Source organism: Atta colombica, unplaced genomic scaffold (assembly GCF_001594045.1).
Source record: "Atta colombica isolate Treedump-2 unplaced genomic scaffold, Acol1.0 scaffold198, whole genome shotgun sequence".
In the NCBI taxonomy this organism is placed as follows: domain Eukaryota; kingdom Metazoa; phylum Arthropoda; class Insecta; order Hymenoptera; family Formicidae; genus Atta; species Atta colombica.
In genome coordinates, this window is record NW_017259291.1 from 4,007,798 (window position 1) to 4,020,162 (window position 12,365).

Here is a 12,365-nt window from a genome sequence, read left to right on the forward strand (position 1 = left end):
GGCGCAATGTTTTGGCGTACGCGCCGTGTTCTCCGTTCTTGAAAGAACGTCAACGGTTCATCAACGGACGAACGGAAACGCACTAGAAATCACCGACGATATAATGAATGAAATCTATATGTGACAAAACGAATAGATTTTCATCCACGTTTTCTATCGTTTTCCCCGCGTTGCATCGCGAACGCGGCGCTCTCGACGTCGGGATGCCCATCATTTATGATGTTCAACCATCCCCGTTTGTCTCGCGTCCTTCCGTTACCACTGTACCAGGGGGAGGCGTCCCGATGTTCGCGCGCACACGCGCGATGCTCGTTTCTCCTCTTTTTCCATTCTCCGTATACCTTGCACCTACTACCCTCCTACCCTTTTGCCGCTTCTTGCGTCATTTGAATCCGTCTGTGTACAGGGTGAAACATTTATCTTAGCTGTTTTGAATAACTCCGCGACGGCATTGCCGTGTGGCGAAATTGGCGTAGGTATATTGGACGAATAATGAATATTTCGGATGATGTATCTTTGGAGAAAGACGTATTCGTGAAGGAAAGTATAATAAATATTAAAATTTATAAAGAGATACAGTAAACAATGATAAACGTATTTCTGCTTCATATAATATTATGAAATAAACGTTACGTTTATTAGACTCGAGAAAATTAACTTGAGAGAAATCATAAATTCCATCAATGTCGAAAAGATGAATAGTAACTTCATAAAATATCGTGTTGTAACATGATATTCGTTCTGTCGAGGCAAAATGACTCGTGGATGGATCGAGGAAAAACAAACGATTCTTTTTTTAAGATCTCCCAGAGCAGAGAGCCTCGAGATGTATCTCCGATATATAAGCCCGGCACGGAGGAGAAGCGTGGACAGGCTTCTACTCCCGAAGTACAAATGTTATTGTTTGATCCGCTACGGGTGTAGTATTTCCCCGCGGTGCCTAATGCAAACGTTTGTTTTCGCAATCCGCGAGATGCGTAGCCACGCGTTTCGGGCAAAAGAGGTGGGGATCTAGCAGAGCTATAGTTTATCGAACCGAAAGCAAACGCTAAGATGAAAGAGAGAAAAAGAGAAGCAGCACGTACTCTCACCGCCGCAAAGTCATAATCCGCTTGAGTTCGCGTATTTCTCGGCGCGATCCCGATAGATAACGCCAGAAACCCAAGAGACTGGTAACGTGTGCGAGAATTCGATTAAGCTCCCGTATGTACAATAAAATAAAACTACGAAATTGTCGATGCGCTGAAGAATATTTGAAAAAATAATAAAAATATAAATATATCTTTTGGTTTGTTCATTTTTAAGAACTTAAAATGGTATTCATAGTTCGTTCTTATTTTAAGATCATCTTAAGTAATGTTTTAAGATGCTAATCTTGACGGCTATCTGATTGACTCGTGACATCTTAAGATTGTACTTAAGACAGTCTTAAATATAAAATCCGATTATGAATACCAGCCTTAATGTCTATTACGTAAACAGAGCGTTCCAAAATTTGTGACTCAAAATAATATAGTAAAAAAGTTCTCAGAAAATTAAGTAAAAATGACATTTGAAAATTACATTAAACAGTAATGTTTTAGATAAATAATAAGGGTTTAAATATTACTAAACTAATTACTAGCTACACAGCGATAGTATTAACGAATGCTAGTAAGCGCTCATTAATATTTACAAATGACTATCTAAACGTAATCTGTAACTGGCCATATTTAAACCATTATATCTCAGAAACTATTGCTTACAATAAAAATTTACAAATAACCTTTTTATTTAATTTTTCGAAAACGTGTCTTGCTATAGTATTTTGAATCGTGAATTTTGGGACAAGCTTTTATCTTACATTATATCTAAAGAGACGTTTTCTCTTGATTTTATTACAGAAATTAGATTGCAGATACTGTGTGTGCATATACGATGGAGATATGGTCTATTTTCGAACAGCGCAAAATCAAGATAGCATCGACATCGCGAATTGATGACGATTAAGTGCATTAACTGAGAAAATTGCGATCCCGAGTCATAGACAGATCATAGACAAAAGACCGACCAACGGTCGGTAATCATAAATCGCAAAAATTGCTTTGCAAAAATCGCATCTTTTTTTATTTTAAATTAAACGGTATATAAATAAAAAATAAGTTTTCAATTTTGCTATGCTCAATCTATATCAACTGTACATATGGACCTGATTTCTTATTCTTATTATTTTAAAATGAGATTATACCTCTCTTGCTTCCACTTCTGTTCAAATGTATATCATATATATAAATGTATACGACGTAAATGTAAATGTTTCAAGTGTATTGAGTTTAAGTCGGTGAATTTGCTAAGCCTGAATAATTATGCGATTCAACTATTCCCCCTATAGAAAATCAAGTCTTTTTACTCAGTTTAAGTAATAATGATCTCTCTCTTCCTTTTTCGCAAAATTCGCGATGCATAGAACTCGAAAATTTAGAGCTCGCTTTCCCTAATAGATTTACGAAGCGAAGAGAGAATGCGAGGAAAGACATCTATTTGTCTCGTTCGCTTAATTAACACTCGCTAAACTAAATAAAGTCCCGGGGATTTATTAGACACGTGTGCCATACTAGAACTGGATCTTACGGAGAGAAATACTTATGTCTCAAGTTAATATGTACTCAGCGAAATATTCGTCATATCGAACTTTTGCATTTGAACACAAGAAATCGATTTCAAGAAATTTATTTTCTATTAGCGATATATAGACTTTAGATTTTATTTACTTTACTTTTATTTTCTTTAATTTTTTTATTAATTCTAAATACTTTTTACTTCAATAGATCTCTTATGCGATGCTATTTAAAGCAGAAAAATTTAGTTTCAAATATTAAAGAAATTAATTCTAATTTTATCTTACACTAACAATCGCGCGCAATACGGCCTTGACCTCTAACGACAATTCTACACTGAAAAAAATGGTCTAGTTGGATTAAATAGTAATTCTGGTGGAAAATGAATGAATTTTCTGATTAAGTCTGTTAGAATCTAGTTGAATTAACTAAAATTCTGATTGATATAATTATTCTGATAAATATAAGAATTCTAGTGTAATAGATTTTATCAGAAATATTTTATCAACCAAAAATTTTTTTCAGTATAAGATACTTGTATCAATGGACACGATATTCTATTCTGTGTTTTGATTAAGATAGCGAGCGCATTAATGCAATAGTTATTAAGTACGTGTGCAAATAAATTGGATTCTCTATCTCTACATCTCGTACACTATAACGTCATTGTCATACTCACATATTTACGTCTGCATACACGTCGTAATTTACTTGTACGTAACTAAGTCACGACATCTCAGAATATTCTGCGCTGTAGTAATAGCTTAAATATACGATCCAGTATTCACAGATAAGTATTGGGTATAATGGCTACATTTAAATAGACACTATGTGGCACGATTACAATAATAATTTTACAAAGCTCTTATAATTCTTAATACGCAGATTAATTATGAAGCAAATATTAGAAAAGGGATATTTTAATCTCTTGCAAAATATGAACAAAGTAGCTTAAGTTCACAGATTACATAACACAATACATTAATGGCAGACTTTCTTATGCTCGTCATCGCACAGAGTGCATAATCCTCGATGCAATTACTCGAGAAATTTTCAACGAATTTTTTCTGAAGAATCTATATTTATTTATTCATATCTTTTTCTGTGTATAAGGCAATAAATTTACTTGAAAGCAGTATATTTCCTAGCCATAAACATTGCCTTTTTCCATTCAGACGACACGTATGTGCCTTTGAAAAAAAGGAAACGGATTTAATTAAAATATTCCAAGCGCTTTTCATGCCAGCACGAAATACGCTTTGCACGCTAGATAAAGATATTTTCCCTCTGAGTACAATGCACAATCCAGAAGAGCCTCGCTGAGATAAATTCAAACCATCTTTCCGCGTAAAAATGTACCCATTACGCACGCAAACGTAGATATTTCGCGCTCGCTCTCTTCCGTGATTCGCGATTACTTATAGATACGACCATTACATTGACGTCATCAGAAAGAGAAAAGATCGAACAACGATGATAAAAACAACACTCGGTACCTATTTATTGCTAAAGAAACGTCATAACATCGAGACATCGTCACGCATTTTTGGCAGTGGATCAACTAACGATGAAACGAGTGCAATCTGTTCTACGCTCTATAGCCTCGGCTCTACCGTTTCATTCATCATGGTTCATTTGATTAAGCCCACGCGGCTTATGGCTGCGCTCTGCGTGAATCGTGTGCACCACGGCCATGGAATGCTTCCAAAAGCCATTCGGAACATAACAGAGACCGAAAAGAGCTTATCGGCCATTACCAGAAATTTTCGCTGACGTACATTCGCGGTAGATTTCGCGAAATCGTTCCATAGTGCGCGTGCACGTCGTCGTTGCGGCCTACGCTAATGAGCATTCCGATATTATCCCCACCCGCCTCAAATCATGAGCGTGATATGCATTAAGAACAATGCGATGCACGCACAGAATAGTTTCGTAACTTTTGTGTTGTTGGAAGATTACCACAAAATCTTTCCACGACGTAATTGAATTAATACATTTGCATGTCAGATTCTTTAAATATATATATTTTCATATTTAAGAAATATGGCTAGTAAATTATGATAATAATTAACAAATTTTTTCTTTGGTAACACAAAAATTTCCATTTTGTAATAGCAACCGTCTAATACAAGTGAGTTTACGTATGTATATTGTTTAAATAATATTTCGATAAAATAATAAAAATTTAATAAAATATAAACTTTATACGTTATTTCACAAAAAATATTTGTCATTTATGTCAGCGATTATAAAGCTTTATTACTTCTCGTCCCGCAAATACACATACGCAAAGCCATTTGCACGTTTCATGCTGCAATTTCGTAACTGCGATTAAACACACATGAAGGGGACACGACGTGATGTTAAAGACAGCTTCAGTCCTCCAATTTGCTTGTTATTCGTCACAATTTCGCGAGGATATCGAATGCCGCGCAATAAGCGCAGTTGCAGGGTTTTCCTTTTTTCAAAATCACGTTGACGTTACATCGACGCGAAATCACCTCGCCATCGATTCCTCGTTCTCTCTTTTTTTGTTTTATGTATATATATATATATATATATATATACATTTCGAAATGCTCAGTGTAATGCTCGGGGAGCCGATTGCGATAGCGGATGCTGGAGCGCGGGCACAAAAATAGCTGACAGATAGCCGACTGAATGGTGTTACCGCTGCGGTGGTCCGTAGATTACTGCGCGGACCGGCGAAACTTCGTTTTTGACAGACAGGTCTGTTATTACTGTCACTCCGACTCCCTTCGCAGCCCTGACGGCAGCAACGGCGTTAATCCTTTCGTCACCGTGTCCTGCGCCCTGTCAGTGTCCGTCGAATTACTTTAATGAGGAATTGTGCTCACTGCGTTGAATATCGTCGTTGCCGCACCACGTTTCGTTTCGCACGTCGCGGCAACCCGAGCGATCTCACGTTAACTGTAGTTTAATTAACTTTTTAACGCGTCACGCACCCTCTTCTGTCCAACTCGTATTTTTTAGTTGGCATACTTTATGCTTCTTTCTGCCGAACGCATGTCACGGCCCTCCTAGGAAACCTCGTAACGCGTTTGATTTAACGTGAGAATAAATATATTTCTCACATTCAACCGTGTTCTATTTAAGTTCCAATATTTGGACATGCAGTGATAAAAATGTGATGCAAGGATTCAGAAAGAATAGAGAATTAAAAATAATGAATAAAAAAAGATAATAAAAAAAAGTCAAATAAAGAACAATCAGTTTTTTCCAGAAAGAAATTGCCCAAGATAATTGATCCACTTAATGATTGTATTGTAAATTTAATTTTATCACAGAATCATCGATGATGTCATTTTGGCTTTGTTAATTTGAATTTTTCCTTTTTTGTATATTATATATAGAATATTGAGAAAATATGTGAATATATAATAGACATAATATCAAAATAATTTATTAATCAAAAACAAGGAAATTATCATCTTCAACAATTCTAACAAGACTATCGGCGGTTCTAATGTTAAAACTGTATTTTTTTAAGCAGAATCAAGAAAATTTGTCGTGACTACAAACATATACAGATTACATTTCATTAACACTGAATATATGTAATAATTCTTGTTCTGTTACGATTGAGCTACTATATAAATATGAAATTATCGCGTGCAAGTCGAATTCTACGATCTCCTAAAACAAGATTTCTCTTTTTTTTCCGCTGAATTGTCGGCAGTGCAAATCGAATTAAAATTCCATAGTGTCGTTACAACCCTTGTACAACAGTCTAAAGCAATGCCAGTAAAAGGGGTGAGCATGTACCGTACGACATTCCACGTGCTTGCATGACTACGAGAGTTTCAGGGTCGTTTCGAAGGCAAGCTAGCGGGACTGAATTGCTCTTTCTTTCATTGTTGGTATCGCACTGTAGTTACCGTTTACTTTTACTCGCTCAAAAATCCACATTTTATGTCACGACTTAACATGTATTTCAAATTCGGAAAACCAATTTCAATGGATAGTATGCATACAAAACATGACCTCAAAATCTCTCAAACGATAGAAATGGATTTATATGTTATACATCTTATTGAAAATGACTTATCAAAAATGTACAACTAATTTTTAATAAGTTAGTAATAATAGATAAATAAACTATATGCTATGTAAAAATATTTTATATTTGCAATATCATCGATTGTACTTATATCTTGTTATCAACAGCAAGAGAATAACGATGTTTGAATTAGTATCCTAAGTCGATGTCTCTTGATCGCAAAATCAAAGCGCACGAAAGTAACGATGTACGCGGAGAAGTTTGCCGCAGTTCTCAGACATCGTCGTCAATCAAGGAACGAGCGCCAGGCGATTCCTCCATCCAGGAGGAAAGTCTCGGCAAGTTCCGTGGAACTCGTTACACGAACAGGGAAGACGAACGGTGCGGTGAGTGTTTGCCTTTCGCGAGTGCGAGGAGAAAGTCCCGGGTAAATTCACCTCCTTTCACCCGCGAGCGGGTCGGTGCACCCGCCACCGCCGTCTAAGAAGGATCGATTCGTCTAAGGGCAACAGCTATCCGTTAACGGGACGGAATAGCCTCCGGGGAGAGATCCTAAACCGTGGAACGACGCACACAACGCGGCCTGTCGACCTCCAAGACACGGCGTGCGAGACGGGCGTTTCGCGCCCACCAACCCTGCTCGAAATTAATGCCTGTCCCTCGCAATAACTTATCCGTCGACCCAATATATTATAGCACGATCACCATCCGCTGACGAAAGAAAAAAATGGCCAATTATTTTCTCCGAAAAAAGCCTCTGTTATCTCCCATCATGTTTCTTTTTTGCTTATAGATCCTTAGAATTAAATCACAGAGTGAGCAGTCTTCCCCATATCTTTCCCATAAATTTTTTATATGCTGAATTCTATTTATTATTATAACTATTATAATTATTATAATTAATTAGTTTCATTTTAAATTAATAAAAACATAACATTTTTCATGTCTTTTTTTATTTCAAACTTTGTCTAATCTACAAGAAAATGCAGCAAGGAAAGGCATGCTGTGCAGCATTAAGTTACGCGCGCTTCTTAACCTCGATCCAAAACACGGAGAAACGCAGGAAAATATTTCAATTAAGTCAACGAGTACAAATACTATGGTAATGTTTGCTGTCTGTGTATTTCATACGATCCTTTGCTTTGTTGTTTTTGGCTCTATGAAACAGAATAGCGCTGGCTTTAGTGACGCTCGTTAAAACGCGTCAGTTTGTGCACGTCTCACGTCGACGATTCGTGTATACGACGTTGTTAGTCATCATGCTGTTCGTGGAAGACGATATTTTCGCCTTCTCGAGTTCCCGTCTTTTTTTTACAATGCTCAGCTAAGACAAGATATTGTCTCGATGCAACTTCGTCACCGTTATGGAAATATCGTCGCATCAAAACTCTACCGCATCACTGAGGCTTGTTCTTTCAACTGAAATATCACAATTGATAATATGCGAATCATAAAAAAATGTTGAATATGAAAGCGGTGTTGATCTACTGTATATTTTAATCCATCAAAAAATATGTCAACTATCTGTCAAAGTATATTTCATGTTGACTTTATGTAAATATTTTACAAAATTTAAAACGAAATCTTTATTAAAAATCTTGCAAAAAATGTAAAAAATCTGCCGAGTCATTCGGATTTAAAAAGTCATACAAGAAATAAATTATATAATTACTGATTTACTTATACTAATATTATTCTTATGCAAAATAAAACCGTATTTTAAAGTTCTTCGTGCATTACAAATCGCACTAGAAAATATCGTTCCTTTATTTCAAAAATAATACAACTCAAGAAAGAAAAATTAAATTTTTTTCAAAAAAAAAAAAGAAAAAACTATTTTTAAACTTAACAAAAAATTATTGACTAATTAAATAATATTGGCAAAAAGAAAATACTCTTAATGTGATCAAATGTTATTTTCGTTTCACAGTTCTTACAAAATCATCTTTTTTGAATTGTGACGATTTTAATATTCTATAAAATCATAACAAATCTGGAATAATTCATAAAAAATTATATAACTTAAAAAATATAACCAATAATTTATATTTATCTTAATCAGCTAAAATGAAATTAATTCACACATAAATTCAAAATAAAATAATTTCTTCTTCAAACTTCGATCATCAAAACTATCTTAACTCTAAATTCTTTGAAGAAGACTCTCTTTTTTTATTTATAAAAACGACTTAAAATGTGTCACTCTTGTCGAAAGTAGAAGGATCTCTTTGAAAACTTCAAGAATGGTACAAAATTTACGTTTAGTGGACGATCTGTGAAGTTAAGTTAGTTTACTTTTAATGATAAAGTAATCTTTATTTAACTCATGGTAAAACTTCATTAAAAAATCATATTTTTTAGTTGTCATTTTTGAAGTGAGGGAATAACATTACTTTTCCAGAAATAAAACGCGACAATTTGATGCATTAAATCTTGGTTTAAAGACCAAGAGTATATTTCTGTTGTATTATCGAACTTGCCCAGCATTAAATATTTCGAATAGTAGCCATAAAACACAAGCAACAGCCGCACCGATATGCACTGCGGCTATGGCTTGCGGACGACGGCGGTGCTTTTCGTCACGCCTATGTTAAACTGCGACTGGAATGTTTTTCCTCGCCACTAGTTGTTTAGGATTGTTACGATAGGACCCGATGTATAACCCACCGCCTAACCGTGTCTGCATTCCTTGGCCGAGTGCCCATAAACGAACTTTTCTACTCGCTGAATGCCTAATTGTATGACGTATCACTAACGAGCTTTTATAGCGATATCTACTCATAAATTTTCGCATCTATCTTGTTTTTAATTATATTCTATTTGTACAATTAAATCATACTATTTTCAAATTAAAAGTTACATATCGAGGATTACAAATAATTCAAGATAAATAAAATATGAAAGAAAAATTATTATATCTGTGTCTACATTTTTATATCTATAATGTATCTTTTTATCATTTGTCCAAAATATAGAATTTTTTTTGTTACTTGATTTCTCACATAAAATCGATAAAATTATTCGTACAATTAACTTCAATTTCGCCTCTTTAAATATTGTTCAACATCCCAAAAAAGGTGAAAGTAAAATGTATTATATCAAGCAAACCATTCACTGAAAAAAATTTCTAGTTGAAAATGGACGAATCAAAATTTTCTAGTTAAATTTATTAAAATTCTAGTTGAAATAACCGAAATTCTGAAAGGGGTTGATACAATATTTCTGATAAAATCTGGAATAACGTAATTGCATTAATTGCAATTTGATTTCTTAATAGAATTTATATTCAAAATAATAAAAAAAGATTTTAATTCTTTATTATGCTAGATAATATAATATTTAATGATAATGAAATATGAAATTGATAAAAACTTTCTGAATGTCTCGACAGCATAACTGTTTACACTTCAATTTCATTTCACTGGTAGAATTCCAAGCTACGTGTCAATAATCGATAATTCTTCGTGCACTTCGCAATTCGAGATGTTTGAAACTTATCTTGTTTACATAATTCAGTTGGAAATTATTTCAAAAACATCAATAAATTTCATTCAATCATTTTCAATAAATTATAATTACATCCGTTCGGAATCTTCGAATGTTACCAATGAAGTTGTATTACATATGTTACTTCAAAATCAATTGTACCGAATGTAATCCTCACTGATTATTACACTGCGGGGTATCTTGAATTCTTTCAGCGAGGAATACGGCAGTATTTGTAATTAACATGGCGAACAAACAAGTTAAACAGCCTCGTCCTGGGTTCGTTGCAGCGCGGGCTTCATGGATGAAGTCGGTCGACTGGCCTAATCGTAATTTCACCGCGAACGAACGGCTCCGGCAGGACCAATAATCGTTTCACGGTCACTGTAAGCGTGGAAATTGCCTTCCCCACGTAATTACGATCGCCGATCATATTATCTTCCCGCGCGCGCGTCCCGCAGTTAACACTAGTCGACGATGTAAGAACAACGCTGGCAATTCTCTCGTTTGCAAGCTAGCTTTACATTTCTTTTTCTTTCTTTCTCTGATTCTCTATCTTTGTCTGCCTTGCTCGGTGGCAAAATGTCGCCGAGAAAAATTCATCGTTCCATTGTGACGCAAATCCACGCGCTTTCGATGCACCGACCGCCGGCGCGCTTCGTCGTCCATCGCTCTGTTACACAAATGCACTCGACTATTTACATCGTGACCCACTTGCCTTCGCTATCGTTATGCTGCAACGTACTCGCGATAGTACGCCGCGTCACCATTTTTCACCCAGAAAGAAATCCTCGGGAAAAACTCGCGCGTAAGAGCTTCTTTTCTGGTAGATAATACCAACATATCGCGCGCCTGAGAGAAAATTGTTGTGTGTCAGAATGAAATTTTTCGGAATGAAATGCGAAATAAGAATAGCGGCTGTCTTTTCCCGTTATCACGGAATAACTGGCACATTCACGCAATAGAATAAATAAATAATTCATCATGTAACACTCAGAGCCGAATGATGTAATTATTATTTTTCCTTTGTAATTATATTGATATCGCATTAATCCCATGTCTTATTCTTAATCCTATCTTTACTCAACGTAAAAATAATACTGTCGTAATATATACTCATTAATTATTTTCCGCATATTCCATTTCCACAACAGAGCCGGCTTAACCACGCGCGACATCTCGCGCGCGTTATCGAGTCTCGCTTTAACGACGACAATTTACGCCAGTTAGAGAGAGTCACCTGCGCACCTAAGCGAGAAACTTCCTGAGCTCCTAGAGTACCCTGGACACCACTCTCTGCGCCAACCTGTATTATAGATGTACACGAGTCCGGTCCGCCGAACGGTCCGCAGCACCCCATTTATCTGGTGAAGGAGAGAGAGAGGGGGGGGGGGGTATGCATAATGCAACACGAGCAATGGATGAGAAAGGAGGAAGAGGGAGATGGTTGGTTTCGGTAGGGTGCGACTCCGGTAAGGGAGAAGTATGGGCGATAGGATATGACCGGGGAGTATGGGCACGCGATAGTAATGGCCAAGTTACGCCATTGTGCGAAGTTTCGCTGCACCGAGGTTCTGCACCGGATAGTGGACGGGATTCTCGAACGAGAAGGAAAGAGAGAGAGAGAAAGAGAGAGAGAGAGAGAGAGAGAGAGAGAGAGAGAGAGAGAGAGAAAAGGGAGAGGGGCGAGGTCGCCGGTGAAAAAGGGGGTCAGAAAAGCGAGCGACCAAGCTATTCCAACCGCCAGGACCAGACGCGAGAAGAGAGAGAGAGAGCGGAAGAAGGAGAATGAGACGGTCGCGGTACTGGCTAAAGCAGGAGGGACAGTGTGCTGCGCGACCGGAAGCGGAAGCTCGTGCAGGCGCCACCGGAAGTGACCTCGTAATTCTCTCCCTTGCAATCCCTCCCGACCCTCTCCTTCCCGTTACTCCACGTAGCCGCGACCTATCCACTCTCCCCTCGTCCATCTAGCCATCAAGTCTGAATTATAGGCCGCTCCCAAACCCTTTTGTCTACGCTTTTCCTGTCGAGGATTCGAGGCATCCCACCCGCCATTCCTCGGTGCTTCCGATTTTTGGACGCTTTTGTTTACGACTTTCTCTCCGCTCTGCATCACTTCCTATGTTGAGATACAGAGATTAGTCTAATAATCGTGCGAATGTAATACAAATTGTTCCACTTTAATCGTTGTACATTTAAATATCACATTTCCAACAAACATTTTATTCGTCAAAGCCATAAGATGTGATAAACAGCATAAA

The 12,365-nt window shown here is 36.8% G+C and overlaps 1 protein-coding gene across 1 annotated transcript in view; it reads right to left on the reverse strand.

Annotated features, from left to right (window-relative positions):
• LOC108686868 overlaps window positions 1-12,365 on the reverse strand; it is a 292,272-nt gene that overhangs the window by 258,919 nt on the left and 20,988 nt on the right. The gene's annotated exons all lie outside the window — the stretch shown is intronic.